This window comes from Pyrgilauda ruficollis, unplaced genomic scaffold (assembly GCF_017590135.1).
Source record: "Pyrgilauda ruficollis isolate IOZ18807 unplaced genomic scaffold, ASM1759013v1 scaffold331, whole genome shotgun sequence".
In the NCBI taxonomy this organism is placed as follows: domain Eukaryota; kingdom Metazoa; phylum Chordata; class Aves; order Passeriformes; family Passeridae; genus Pyrgilauda; species Pyrgilauda ruficollis.
In genome coordinates, this window is record NW_024524723.1 from 105,273 (window position 1) to 118,431 (window position 13,159).

Here is a 13,159-nt window from a genome sequence, read left to right on the forward strand (position 1 = left end):
GTTGAAACAATGAAAGCTGTAAAAACACTGATCCTCCCCAGTTGAGAATTGAGAGGAGACGAAACATGGGAAAAAAGAAGAAAGTTTAAGTAAGTAAAGAAATACCAGCAAATGAAAAGCACCCTAAATAGAAAAGATGATTAGAGTAGCTTTGGCTAAACTTTTCTCTTAGATGACCACGGAACGAAACCCATTTCTTCCGATAATGCATAAACTACACCTTGAGAAAAACAGCCAAAAGCCAAGAGTGACAGAACCGTTAAGAGAAGTAGAGTTAACAGAAACTGTTAAAGAAAGTGTAGTGGAACCCTCTGCCTTCAGCGAAGGAGCTCTGTTCCTGAGAGCCCCAGGCCCCAAGAGAGTAAATATAGAAAAGACAGATGTCCCAATGATGAGAAACAGCCACTTCTTAAAACTAAGCAAGGCATTCTTAAAAAGACCTAAGAAAGTTTTGATCCATGGACAATAATAAAAGCACTAAACATAAAAGAAAAATGGTCACCACGGCAGATTCTCTTCGAGCAGCTGCCACTTGTGACATAGAAACACAAAAAGTTCCAGCTATGTTTCCTGAAAAAACCCATAGTACAAGAGAGAAACTCCTCTCTCCTGATAAACTGAGAAGAGCTTGTGTGAAAGAAAATATTAGACTGAAAATTGAGTATTAGAGAAGATTTGAGTGTTAAAGAGGTAAAAAGAAGAAGAGTGTTTTAGAAGTGTTCCATTGTAGATTGTTGTCTGTGGTTTTTTTTCCTTTTTTCCCTTTTGTGTCTGTGTTGTAGATTAATAAAGTGTTGTCTTTTCCCTCCATTCCCAAGTTAGGGCCTGTTTTATTCTGTTTCCAGGTCACATCTCACAGTAACCATTTTAGAAATATACCTTTCATAAAGACGCTAACACTGTGCCAAAATCAATCCATGACAGTCACTTCTTGTTCTTCTTCATTAGCAAGACTAAAGGTTTTACTTTCTTGCTAGTTTGTAATTATTTCCAGAATCATAGGGCGATTCAGTTTTTTAATATGGGCACGTTGTGTGATAAGAGCAATCCATTTGCTCTATGTAGCACTGGTGGCATGGTGGGTAGAGGGAACTTTTGCTTTGAACATCCACCCCAGCACTGGTAGTCGGGGTGCCAGGAGGAGTTGTGCTTCAGTGCTTATTACTTCTGAGGCAGCTTGGACTCCTTCATAGGCTGTTAAAATTTCTTTCTCTGTGAGAGTATAATTGGCTTCAGACTTTCTGTAGCTTCGACTCTAAAATTTTAGTGGTCAGCCTCAAGTCTCACTAGGCACTTTCTGCCAAAGGTTCTAGGACAAACTATGGCTTTCGGCTGCAGAGTAGAGCACGTTCTTCACATTTGGTACTGTCCTGACTGGGCTAAGGGCTACCGCATGAGCGATCTCTTGCTTGATCTGGGCAAAGGCTTGTTTCTTTTCAGGGCTTCAGTGGAAAGTGTTCTTTTTGTGGGTGACTAGGTAGAGAGGGCTTACAATTTGGCTGTATTCTGGAATGTGTATTCTCTAAAAACTTATGGCACCTAGGAAAAATTGTGTTTCTTTTTTGTTGGATGGTGGAGACATGGCTGTGATCTTGTTGATGACATCAGTGGGAATGTGACACTGTCTATCTTGCCACTTTACTCCCAGGAACTGGATTTCTTGAGCAGGTCTCTTGACTTTGCTTTTCTTGATGGCAAAGCTGGCTTTTGGGAGAATCTGGATAATTTTTTTCTCCTTTCTCAAACACTTCTGTGGCCGTCTTCTCCTGCACAATGATGTTATCAATATATTGCAGATGTTCTGGAGCCTCACTTTTTCTAGTGCAGTCTGGATCAGTCTATGGCAGATGGTGGGGCTGTGCTTCCACCCCTGGGGCAGTCGGTTCCAGGTGTACTGCACGCCCCTCCAGCTGAAAACAAACTGAGGCCTGTATTCTGTTGCTAGTGGAATGGACAAAAACGCGTTAACAATGTCAACAGTGGCATACCACTTTGCTGCCTTGGACTCCAGCTCATACTGGAGTTCCAGCATGTCCGGCACAGCAGTGCTCAGTGATGGAGTCACTTCATTCAAGCCACGATAGCCTACAGTCAATCTCTATTTTCTGTCAGACGTGCGCACCGGCCAGATGGGACTGTTGAAATGTGAGTGGGTTTTGCTGACTACCTCTTGGCTCTCCAGTTCACGGATCATTTTGTGTATGGGGATTATGACATCTCGATTAGTTCGGTACTGTTGGCGGTGTACTGTCGAGGTGGCAATTGGCACTCGTTGCTCTTCCACCTTCAGAAGTCCTACTGCAGATGAGTTTTCTGATAGTCCAGGCAAGGTGCTCAATTGCTTGATGCCTTCTGTTTTTACAGGAGCTATTTCAAATGCCCATCTGAGTCCTTTTGGGTCTTTGCAATACTCACTTGGGAGGAAGTCTGTGCCTAAAATGCATGAGGCCTCTGGGCCAGTTACAATAGGGTGTTTCTTCTTCTACTCATTTCTAGTCAGGCTCACTTCAGCTTCTACTAAAGCAAAATTTTGTCATCTCCCTGTTACACTAGCAATAGAAACAGATTCTGCCCCCACATGGCTTGATGGGATGAATGTGGATTGCGCACCAGTGTCAACTAAAGCTTTATATTATTGTGGTTTAGATGTGCTAGGCCAACAAATCTACACAATCCAAAAAACATGGTTTTCCCTAGCTTCTACCTGGCTAGAGGCAGGGCCCCTCTAAGCCTGGCTATCATTCCTTCCCTGGGCATATATCTTGGAGGCTCCTTCAAAGGGATCAAGAATATTCTCATCATCATCATATATAGCAGTTTGGCTACAGGCTACTGAAGCTGCTTCCCTTTTGGTGGAAGTTCCTCTCTGAATTTTGCCTTCCTTCAATTCATGCACTTCTTGTGTCAGAGCAGCAGTAGATTTTCCATCCCATCTCTTCTTGTTTTCTCCGCAATCATGCAGGAAGAACTACAGCTCAGCTCATGGGGTGTACCCTCTCTCCCCATCTGGGGAACTTCTGCGTTGGATACCAGAACCTCTGATCTGTACTGCTGAGATTTAGAGAAAGCCCTCTTTAATATATTTTCTGAGTTTTTTGTGATTCTCCTCTATCTTATTTTCTAATTTCTGCAGACGTGTTTCTACTTCTGCGATTTTGGCATGTGTTGGGCCATGTACAGCATCTGCATATGTTTGGAGTTTTTTCGCCATATCAGGCACAGTCTTCTCACTGTCAACTGCTTCATTATTGCTAAAGCAGAAGCGTATTCTTGTGGCCCAAGTAGTACAAGTTTTCACCACATCACGGATGTACATGGTACTGAGTCTGGATTTACAGTGTTTGTTATTTGCGAAGACAATCTCTGCCACTGCCATTTCTCTCAAGTGTTGAATTCTTTGTTCTATGGTCTTCCACTGAGTTTGCTGCATACAGAGATCATCTGCACACAGATATTTTTGTGCTACACTTTCCAGGACCCGTGCCCAGAGGCTGCGAGGGTTAGCCCCCCTCATTATTCCTTGGTCGATGACGGGATCATGTGACAGGGATCCCAAATGCCTCGCTTCACTACTGTCTAGAATTGTAGCCTCACCTTCCAGGTGAAGGCAAACTGAGGCCTGCAGCTTCCCAAAGATGGACTAACCAACTAATTATAGATTCATCAGGTCATTGAGTGTAATCCTTCCTTAGGCTACGAAGGTCCTTCAGGGAAAAGGACTCAATAGTGGCTTCTGTGTCAGTTGCTTTAACTTTGGCTTTTGTATCAGTAATTGGTGTTGAGGGTCCTTCCCCCAGATCATTATTGGTCACTGGCCGATTGGTTTTGCTTGTGTGCTTTTTTCCTGCGGCGACTGCCAGTGGCTTAGGGTTACTGTCTGGTTTAGCTACAAGCTGAGTAGCTGGGGTGTTGGCTGCAGCCTGAGTGACTGGGGTAGCTGCTGATTGATCTCCCTGTCCCCCTGCTTCTATCTGCCGCCCTACAGTATTTAGCAATGTGCAATAAGTATAGGCCAGGGCTCAGCTTATTGCAATGAGTCATCATGGCACTTCTCTTTCAGGTATTTCCCTACCTCAGCTGGGTTCTGAATTTGTTCACATGGAAAATCCCAGTCTACAGGGTCAGAAAATTCCTTTAGGGTTTGGCCCATATTTTCCCATTCTCCACACCACTCAGGATTTTCCATGCCTGGATCTACTCCTGGGTCAGGGGTCTCATCAGCTCCTCTGGACATCTCAGCCCTCATTTTAGAGAAGTTGCAGACCATATAAAGGAAGCTTACTAGATTAAATACCAGAAAGATGGTATTTTTAACATTCAGGGGAAACTGAACATTCTCAAAAAGTGACATAACAGATTCAAAGGAGAAGGGAAGGAAAGGAAAGGCTGGAAAGCCTCATCCCCTCCCTTGCTCTTCTTTTAACAAACTGGGTGCAATTACTAATAAATCCCCAAAACATACTACTGGAACTGAGATGCAGGGTAGGACAAAGAAACTATAAACTATACATATCTTGAACAGACTCTAGTATCTTTGTAAACGCCCTATAAATCATTATCACCGAGCCCAGCACACTAGCTATTCTAATCTGTGCCCCTCTACTGTAAAAACTACATCTTAGAGACAATAATCTTAGTGACCAGAAAGGTATTAAAACTTCAAAAAAGCCTAGAGACCAGAACTACATGAAGGCCTCCACCCCAAGAGACATTACGAATTCAAGCAACATGTCTACTGACTGCTTTAACCCACTACAGAGCAAGCACAACCAACATGCAATCAATACAGGTTTTTTCCACTTTCTTGGGCCACGTGTTGGGCACCACTAGATGTATTTGTCCTGGTTCAGGGAAAATTTGGGAGAGAACCCCGAAAGGGGTTTTTTTTTTTTTTTTACAAAAGCAGATTCAATTGGCCCCTCCCCCAACTGGTTAGGGGAAAAAACCCTTCCTTGGAGAAAAGTGGAAAACTTCTGATGTTGTGTCAGTTGCTTTAACTTTGGCTTTTGTATCAGTAATTGGTGTTGAGGGTCCTTCCCCCAGATCATTATTGGTCACTGGCCGATTGGTTTTGCTTGTGTGCTTTTTTCCTGCGGCGACTGCCAGTGGCTTAGGGTTACTGTCTGGTTTAGCTACAAGCTGAGTAGCTGGGGTGTTGGCTGCAGCCTGAGTGACTGGGGTAGCTGCTGATTGATCTCCCTGTCCCCCTGCTTCTATCTGCCGCCCTACAGTATTTAGCAATGTGCAATAAGTATAGGCCAGGGCTCAGCTTATTGCAATGAGTCATCATGGCACTTCTCTTTCAGGTATTTCCCTACCTCAGCTGGGTTCTGAATTTGTTCACATGGAAAATCCCAGTCTACAGGGTCAGAAAATTCCTTTAGGGTTTGGCCCATATTTTCCCATTCTCCACACCACTCAGGATTTTCCATGCCTGGATCTACTCCTGGGTCAGGGGTCTCATCAGCTCCTCTGGACATCTCAGCCCTCATTTTAGAGAAGTTGCAGACCATATAAAGGAAGCTTACTAGATTAAATACCAGAAAGATGGTATTTTTAACATTCAGGGGAAACTGAACATTCTCAAAAAGTGACATAACAGATTCAAAGGAGAAGGGAAGGAAAGGAAAGGCTGGAAAGCCTCATCCCCTCCCTTGCTCTTCTTTTAACAAACTGGGTGCAATTACTAATAAATCCCCAAAACATACTACTGGAACTGAGATGCAGGGTAGGACAAAGAAACTATAAACTATACATATCTTGAACAGACTCTAGTATCTTTGTAAACGCCCTATAAATCATTATCACCGAGCCCAGCACACTAGCTATTCTAATCTGTGCCCCTCTACTAGACGTATTAGGGACAATAATCCTTGTGACCAGAAAGGTATTGAAACCTCAAAAAGGTCTAGAGACCAGAACCACATGAAGGCCTCCACCCCAAGAGACATTACGAATTCAAGCAACATGTCTACTGACTGCTTTAACCCACTACAGAGCAAGCACAACCAACATGCAATCAATACAGGTTTTTTCCACTTTCTTGGGCCACGTGTTGGGCACCACTAGATGTATTTGTCCTGGTTCAGGGAAAATTTGGGGGAGAACCCCGAAAGGGGTTTTTTTTTTTTTTTACAAAAGCAGATTCAATTGGCCCCTCCCCCAACTGGTTAGGGGAAAAAACCCTTCCTTGGAGAAAAGTGGAAAAACCTGTTTATTAAAGAATAAAACCTCTTGCTTCTCCAAAAAGAGATGACAAACTCAGAAAAGTCCCCTCCCTGGGTTGCAGCTTGGCTCACTCAGTCTTTTATCAGTCCCTCCGGCACTGGAAATGTCGCGGCCCAGGCTGGGCCCAGTGGGCCATGGGTGCGAGTTGCTGGTGCTCTTCTGGGTGTTCAGTCCAGACCAGGTTTAAACAGGTCCAAAGAAAAGGGGAAAAAAACCCACAGTCCAGGGAACTTTTTTGCCTCAGCTAGCTAAAACTAACTAAAACAAAGGAGAGCTCTGTCCCACTGTCTGTCTATCCACAGACAACAACAGTCTAGGAGCAGGAATGTGGAGGAGTGAGTGCAGTGTCTGAAAACAAACTGTGTGCTTCTTCTCTCCCCCCCTTCACTCTCTGGAACAAGTCTTAAAGGTGCAAAACTTATTATTCAGCATAAACAGAACAGACGATTAGGGATAAAAGCATCATATAGTCAACCCAGGACAATGACAAAACCAAGTTACAGAAGAATCTGAATTATTCTTTTTCTCTTCTTAAAATGCTTCTATTTTGTTGCTCCACACACTGATTTTGTTGGTGCATTGTAAATGTTCAGGAGCATCACCCTGTTGCTGTGCAGTTTGGATTAGTCCATCTCAAATGGAAGGGCTGTGCTTCCACCCCTGGGGAAGTTGATTCCAGGTGTATTTGATACTCCTCCATGTGAAAGTAAACTGTAACCTGCAATCTGCTGCCAAAGCAGTTGAGAAAAGCCCCAAACATATCACCTGTCTCCTTTGACTCCAGTTCATATTGGAGTTCTGGTGTGTCTGGTATGGCAGCACTCAGTGATGCTGTGACTTCATTCAGGCTGCACTAGTCTGCCTCTTTCAGACTTTGGCACTGGCCATATGGGACTATTAAAGGACGAGTGAGTCTTGCTGATAATTTCTTGGGTCTCCAATTGATGAATTGGGTTATGTATGGGAGCCAGGGAGTTTGTATGAAATTGTCACCAGTGCACTGTCCTGGTTGCAATTGACTCCTGCTGTTCTTTGACCTGCAGCAACCCCTCAGCAGAAGGATTGCTTGAGAGGACAGGCAGGGTAGACAGCTGTTTAACTTTCTGTGTGTTAATGGCAGCTACACCAAAAGCCCACTGGTACCCTTTTAGGTCCTTGAAGTACCCTCTCTTGGGGTAGTCTATGTTATGTATACACAGGGCATCCAAGCCAGTCAGAATAGAATGCATTTGCACTTTTCTCCTGTACACTATTTACCAAAGCCTTGTACTTTTGTAGGTCTGATGTTTCAGGCCATCAAATCTACACATACTGTATACCCAGTCATCCCTTCCCTCCTTCTGGCTGAAGACAGGGACCCTCTCTTTCTGTGTCTGGTTGGAGTATTCACTCTGACCCTTGCATTGCCAGATGACAAGTCCCCTCACCAGAATCAAGGAAAGTGATTGCAGTTTTTTCTTCTATGTGTGGGAGATTGACAATTGCCTTCTTGTGTCTCAACAGCAATTAAACTGATGGCCTTCTTTGATGGCCCCCTGTATTGATTTGGCATGGCCTGGTTTTTGGTAGCGGGGGGCCACAAAGATGGCTCCTGTGAAAAGCTCCTGGAAGCTTCCCACCATGTCCAGCAGAGCCAATCCCTGATGGCTCTGAAGATGGACATGCTGCTGGCCAAAACTGGGCCAATGAGAGAGGTTGGTAAGGCCTTTGTGATGACATATTTAAGAAGGAAATCAAAACCAAGTCGCAAAGTTTTGCTTCCAGTTGGAGAGGAGGAGGAGGTGAGAATATGTGAGGGAAAACAACATGGTGACACCAAGGTCAGTGGAAAAGGAGGGGGAGGAGGTGCTCCAGGTGCCAGAGCCAAGATTCCTCTGCAGGCCGTGGTGAAGACCGTGGTGAAGACCATGGTGAAGACCATGGTGAAGACCATGGTGAAGCAGGCTGTCCCCCTGTAGCCCATGGGTCCATGGGGGATGCAGAGATCCATGCACAGCCTGTGGGGGGAGGTGCCCACACCAGAGCAGGTGGATGCCTGGAGGAGGCTGTGATCCAGTGGAAGACCTGATGGAGAGAGGAGGCCCCTGCCTCCAGGGTGGAGCAGCCTGTCCTTGGAGGACTGCACCCTGTGGAAAGAGAGACCCACATCACAGCAGTTTTGGGAAGACTGTCTGCCCGTGGGGGGAGTTCGCGCTGCAGCAGGTGCGGTATGGCTGCTGCTTGTGAGAGTGGACCCATGCCGGAGAAGTTCATGGAGAACTGTCTCCCATGGGAGGGACCCCACGGCCTCACAGGTGATGGACTCCTCTCCCAGAGCAGTGGAAGAAAATCTCAGTGATGAACTGACTGAGACCCCCATGCCCTGTCTTCCTGTGCTATCAGTGGGAAGGAGGAAGGGGCTGGGGGGCAGAAGGTGTTTTAAGGGCTTCTTTTGCTTCTCATTATCCTCCTCTGATTCTGTTAGTAATAAATGTCACTTTGCAACTCCAAGTTGAACCTGCTTTGCCCTTGAAGTGTTTTCTCCCAGTCCTTATCTCAACTTGTGTAGCCTTTGTTAACTTTTTCCTTTTCCCTCCTCTGCCCAGCTGTGGCAGGGGAGGGTGAGCAAGCGACTCTCATGGGTGCCTGGTGTTGGGCCAGTGTCAAACCACGACACCCCCTTCTTAGCATCTGTCTTTCCTCAATCAAATACTAGCATGCCCACTCTCAACCATATCATGAAGTGCCACGTCTACTTGTTCTTTGAACATTTCCAGGGATGGTGACTCCACCAATTTCCTGGGGAGCCTGTTCCAATGCTTAACCACTCTTTCAGTGAAGAAATTTTTCCTAATATCCAACCTGAACATCTCCTGGTGCAACTTGAGGCCATTTCCCCGTGTCTTATCGCTAGGTGCCTGGGAGAAGAGTCTGACCCCCACCTTGCCACAACCTCCTTTCAGGTAGTTGTAGAGAGTGATAAGGTCTCCCCTGAGACTTCTTTTCCCCAGAATAAACAACCCCAGTTTCCTCAGCTGCTCCAGACCCTTTATCAGCTTTGTTGCCCTTCTCTGGACATGCTTCAGCACCTCAATGTCCTTCTTGCAGTGAAGGGCTTAGAACTGGACACGATTTTCAAGGTGCAGCCTCACCAGTGCCAAGTACATAGGGACAATCACTTCCCTGGTCTTGCTGGTCACACTATTTCTGATACAAGCCAGGATGTCATTGGCCTTCTTGGCCAACCTGGGCACACACTGGTTCATGTTTAGCTGCTGTCAACCAACATCCCTCAGGTCCTTTTCTGCTGAGCAGCTTTCCAGTCACTCTTCCCCAAGCCTGTAGTGCTGCATGGGGTTGTTGTGACTCAAGTGCACAACTGAATGGTAGCAAACACATAAGTTTTGTAGTAATAAGATGCTGCTATCATATCCTGGGTAGTGGTTATCTTTCTGCACATGTTGTTGGGTTCAGAGGAAGATGAATGTGGTTAGCTGTTTTCAGTGAGAAGCTAAGCTACTTCATATTTGCAAAAATGTGAAGATTAAGGCAGTTTCTTGGGTTTAAATAAATAGCAAATTTCTTAAATTATTGATGAAAGCATTACTTTGTAAGAATTTTTTAAAATATGGATGACTGAATTTATTAAATGAACAGTTACTAAGGTGTAACATATGCAAGGTTGACTAAACAAGCAGATTTTTATTACCTGTAAGTATGTGAATGCTTAAAAAACTCATTGTTTTTATAGAGTTCTGTCAAGAAAAGTTGTAGCAAAAGGATGAATAGAAATTAAGTCACATCTTTTATATTTCAAAATAAGCAATAAACTTTTAGAAAGCTGGTTGGCTAAGCTGTCATTGATGTTTACAGTGGTTCCATAGAGGGTAGAATATTGAACTGTTGAATTCCTGCCTTCTTAATCCTTGTTCTTTTGTCATAGATAATTTCAGAGTAAATATGCATCCATGCTGCATGACAGAGTAGAGCTCTGAAAGAATTCTTTACAAATACTCTATGCATATGTTATTAGTGTCCTAGTACCTAAGGTGTAAATAATTCTGCAATGAATGACCTGTTAAAGGTTTGTGTATAGATAGATGTTTCAATAGTCCTTCACAAGTGTTGGGAATGAAATTACTAGAAATTGGAGTTTTAAGCTAAATTATATGTTGATAAAAGTACATTTTACTTTTTTAATTAAGTTGTTGCAAGCTCAGTTGGCACTAGCCAATTCTCCTATTCTTCCTATAGCCTGATTCCTTTTTAGTGGAATAGAGGAAGTGTGTGGTTTTAATACCAAACTTCAGATTCAACTTTCGTTTCAATTTTAGTATGTGTCTTTTGAAATAATAATGGAAACAAAAAATTCTTCATAGGGCAAATATATGGCAAAATGTCATTCAGGCCATTAGTCAGATATTATTGAATCTGGTTATAATGTTGCTAATGTGGGATGCAGCTCAGTTAAGCAGCATTTATATTATTTTAATTTTAGACTAATGGTTACTAGCTGGCTTTGCTATTTATGAACCCTCCAAACCTGACCAAAACTGCAAGGTTTTTTTTTGAATACATTATCTTGAAGAACCTAAATTTCTCCTTGTTTTAGGGTTAGTTAGTTAGTTTTAAAAATTGCAACCATGTAGCTTTTTTCCCCCCTGAAACCTGGAGGGAATTTCAGAAAGCTAATTTAGCATGAGACTAAATTTAAAACCTCTAATGAAAATGATCTGTTTTGTTCCCTCCCCCTCATCTCTTTCTGAATATGTGGTATGTGTTTCTGTAGTGGGCCCCCAGCCGGGTAATAATTAGTATTGACTCTATGATTCACAGAAGGCTGATTAATCTCTTTATTATTATATTATTATTAAGAAACCCATTGTTTTATAGACAGTTACAATACAGCTGGACCTAATTGGTCCTCTAATTAAAATACCATCACCAGTAGTTAATTAAGAATCTACCCTTTGGTAAACAAATCTCCATAACACATTCCACATGTTCACAATAACAGGTGCAGCAAGCTAAGAATTATTTATCATTCTTTTCTCTGATCTTCTTACAGCCTTTCCCAGAAAGGCCTGGGAAAGTTGTGTGTTGCTCTTTGTCGCCAGAGAGCTGCTGCCACAGGTATGCATGTGTAGTTTTCCACTGCCATCTCTATTACCTTCATTTTTCTGTACTGTTTTCATTACTTCAGTTTTGTATTTGTGCTTTTAATTTTTGCCTCTGTGTTAATAAACAGGTTTTTTATTAATTTTGGCAGAATCTGATGCCTATAGCTAATTGTAAGCATCAGTTGGCATATTGATAGTTTGTCCGGTTTAGTGAGCATGTAGTGTTATCATTGTAATTTATTTTATAATTAGCCTTCATGTCTTCAGGTTCAGTGTTTTAAGTCTGGAATGGCTGGTATGGTTTCTTCGGTAGTGGGTTATAGGACTTTCTTGGTCTTTTTTTTTTTTTCCCTTTCTTTCTCTAAAGAATTGCAGGGAGATATAGAGAAGCATACAATTAAATGGAATGAAGAAGACTGATCAGATGTTCCAATAGTATTTCCAGGTTATTCAAAGCCCAGTACAGTGGGAGAAGCCATAATTTGTGAACTATTGAACTAGACCAGCCAAGATGATCATCCTTTTTGCAGGCACTTCTAACTATTCATCAAAGAAAGATTAAGCAATTTGAAAAGCTTTGGACAGACACCATCTAATTTCTACACCACAATACTGGTGTGAATGTTATATCATCAATGGTTATGTTCCTAATAAATTATTTCTGCATTTTATATAAAAAGCAAAGGATGAAAAATAAATAAAATATTACAAAAGCACACCATTCTTTTTATGAAAGTGAAGTTACTCACCCTTTTTCTGCTTTTCTGTTCTTTTTTTTTTTATTCCACAAATGGAAAAATTAGCTGGCTCTGATTAGTTTGTTTGCTTGGGGAGGGGAAGAAATTAGCCTGGGATTTTTTTGTGCATCTACATTTCTAGTATATCTACATTTTGGGAGGGGGAGGGGAAAGCAGGGGAGCAAGAGAGAGTGCCATGTGGTTTGGAGAGTCTCAGAAGGGGCACTGAATTGGGGAGTACCATTCCTAAACCACAACAACCAAGCAGTGAGGCTGGTGTCACCGGCAGCATTTTGGGTTCTTTCATCATGGGTTGGTCTACACCATGCCAGGACTTTTGGCAACAGAGAACATACACCTGTGTCCTGGTTTCAGCTACAGTAGAGTTATTTTCTTCTTAGTAGCTGTTACAGTGCTGTGTTTTGGATCCGTAATGAGAGTGATGTTGATACAATGATGTTTTGTGTTTTTGCTAAGTCATGTTTCTCCTAAGCCAAGGACTTTTTCCTTGTCTCATGCTCTGCCAGTGAGGAGGTTTGCAAAAAAAACTTTGAGGGAGCATAGCTAGGACAAGTGATCTAAACTGACCAAAGGGATATTCCACACCATAGAACATCATGCCCAGTATATAAACTGGGGGAAGATAGAACATCATGGCCAGTATATAAACTGGGGGAAGGTAGCTGGAAGAGGAGCCAGTTTTCTTCTTAGTAGCTGTTACAGTGCTGTGTTTTGGATCCGTAATGAGAGTGATGTTGATACAATGATGTTTTGTGTTTTTGCTAAGTCATGTTTCTCCTAAGCCAAGGACTTTTTCCTTGTCTCATGCTCTGCCAGTGAGGAGGTTTGCAAAAAAAACTTTGAGGGAGCATAGCTAGGACAAGTGATCTAAACTGACCAAAGGGATATTCCACACCATAGAACATCATGCCCAGTATATAAACTGGGGGAAGATAGAACATCATGGCCAGTATATAAACTGGGGGAAGGTAGCTGGAAGAGGAGCCAGTCTGGGTTTGGGAAGGGGGGGTCTGGCATTGGTCAGCAGGTGGTGAGCAATTGCATGATACATCACTTGTTTTTCCCCTTTTTATT